Below are 2,746 nucleotides of genomic sequence, written 5' to 3'. Positions count from 1 at the left end.
CTGACCCAATTTCACCACCTTGAATAATCTGCCTCTAGGGTATCCTTGGTCTGAGCTCAAAGTGGGAAATAAAGAGGAGGCTAGACACAGATTAAGTGGTAATCACCCAAAATTACTTCAGCATGATCAATACATCAATATAATTTATCCTTATTGGTACAGCCATCCTGGGGCTTGCAGTGAATTGCCCAATATAACCTGATGCTGTGCTAAGAATATGCAGACTTCATGGAAGACCTGATTAGTCATCTACAGAGAAGGTAACAAGGATGAGCTATATCTGTAAATCCATAGCTGGAATGTGGGACATGACCAGTTATTACTATGGGAGACACAGTGAGAGAAGTCAGTGTGAATAAACCCCACCTTCAGGAATGGGCTACAGTCGGTGGTTTTTTTATTAATACATCTTTTTATTGGGGCTCATACAACTCTTAACACAATCCATACATACATCAATTGAGCAAAGCACCCTTATACATTCATTGCCCCCGTCATTCTCAAAATTCGCCTTCCACTTAGTTTCCTGGAATCAGCTCGGTTTCCTTTTTTTCTCTTCCTCCTCCCTCCCCACTCCCACCTCCCCCTGCGCCCATAATAGTTTATAAATGATTCTTTTATCTTATCTTACACTGCCAGGCGTCTCCCCTCACCCACCTTCCCATTACCCATCTCTCAGAAAGGAGGTTACATATAGATCTCCAAAATCGGTTCTCCCTTTCTACACGCCCTTCCTTCCCGGTGTCCCCACTCCCACCGCTGGTCCTGAAGGTTTCATCCATCCTAGATTCCCTGTGTTTCCAGATCCCTACTGCACCGCTGTACATACTCTGGTCTAACAAGATCCGCAAGGTAGAATTGGGATCATGATAATTGGGAGGGGAGGAAGCATTCAAGAACTAGAGGAAGGATTTGAATTTCATTGTTGCTACACTGAACCCTGAGTGACTCATCACCTCCCCACTACCCCTCTGGAAGGGATGTCCAGCTGTCTACAGATGGGCATTGGGTCCCTGTCACGCACTCCGCCTCATTCACGGTGTTGTGAATTCCCCCCTCCCCCTGCCGCCTTTGTTGTTTGAGACCTGTTCTCCTCTGCCCTTCACGATCACCCATGTTGGTGTGCTGCTTCCGTGTGGGCTTTGTTGCTTCTGGGCTAGATGGCCGCTCGTTTGCTTTCAAGCCTTTAAGTCCCCAGACGCTATAGCTCTCAGTAGCCGGGCACCATCAACCTTCTTCACCACACTTGCTTATGCACACATTAGTCTTAAGCGTTTATGTGAGGTAGGTGATCATACAATGATTGTTTTTATTCCTTGGTGTCTGCTACCTGGTCCATTCAACACCTTGTATTAGTTTAGGCTGTGTACTTCTTCTATGTGGGCTTTGTTGCTTCTGAGCTAGATGGCTGCTTGTTTGCCTTCAAGCACAGGGGGTGCTTATGATCAAGTTAGCAAAAGAACCAGGCTCTGAGGCAGGTAGAGATGTGTTGTCTGGGTGGCTTTCCTGTTGTAGTCTCGGAATTCTCAGTTTCATAGTTTGCCCCAAGAAAACATCTCTCTTTGTATTATTATGTTCCAAAGCCCTGAGATTTAAGAATTCAAGTATCAGGCCTACTTAGAAGTTAAAATAATTTATGTGTAAACTATTTGCCTTCAAAAATCTTCACTTTGGTCAGAATCAGTTTTCATTTAAGAGAAAGTATAGAAATAGATGACCAGAAAAGATGGTGTTAACTGCAGGTCTGAAGGGAGTGACCTCACTTAGGTTGGAAACAGACCCTAGAAAAGCAGCTGCCTTAGAGAAGTGCTGAACTTGTCTTATAATTCTGTTCCTATCTCTCCTAGCTGTGAATATACCATTTGTAATAGGGGAAATGTTACTGTCCTACAGCAATGTCACAAGAAATAATCTTCAGTTTTATGGAGGTTCCTTAACAGGTGTTAACACCTTTAAACAGTGAAGATGTGTGTGTACTGACTGGAAGACAATGAATGTGGAATAATCCGGAAAAACGCTAATGCCAAACTGAAGAGAAGGGCACACAATAGCAACAGAGTTGTCTTGATGAATAAAACGGGTCTTTTAAACATGATTAAAGAAAACACAGCATGATCAAAAGTGCAAAATTATTCAGATTAGGACCCCAAAATACGGAATTTGTTTCCACCCATTTTGTGGGGACATTCATGGATTTAGAGTCCCATAGTTTTCTATAGCATTGAAGCTCCTCATATACTGATGAATGAATGAACTAAAACAAAAAATTTCTGTGCACAAAAACACAAAAATAATTCTCATTAAGAATCATCATGTCAGAATGATAGGGCACCAAATATACAAAATGTGCTTTATGCAATGGATGTATATATGGATTACAATAAGAGTTGTATGAGCCCCCAATAACTGATTTAAATAATAATAATTATTTTTTAAAAAAAAGAATCAGCATGTCTATAATGCAAAACATGTCAGCTTGGCAAATCTCAATTAGTCCGTGAAGAAGCCCTACTGCTCCGGTGGTTAAATGATTGGCAGCTCTGTAAGATGAAAGCAGTTGAGTCCCATAACGTGACAATCTGTTCACATATAGATTATAGTCTAAAAACCATAAGGAAAGGTTAAGGCCCCATGGCATCACTAACAGAATGCACTGGAGTGCACCCAAGAATAATAAAACGGCGAAGAAAACAAGCCTTCTCTCAAAAAGACTCGATAAAAGGTTAGAAAATGTAAGTACTACCAT

The sequence above is a fragment of the Tenrec ecaudatus genome, chromosome 15, assembly GCF_050624435.1.
Source record: "Tenrec ecaudatus isolate mTenEca1 chromosome 15, mTenEca1.hap1, whole genome shotgun sequence".
Taxonomy (NCBI): Eukaryota; Metazoa; Chordata; class Mammalia; order Afrosoricida; family Tenrecidae; genus Tenrec; species Tenrec ecaudatus.
Note: the sequence above shows the minus strand (reverse complement) of the source record.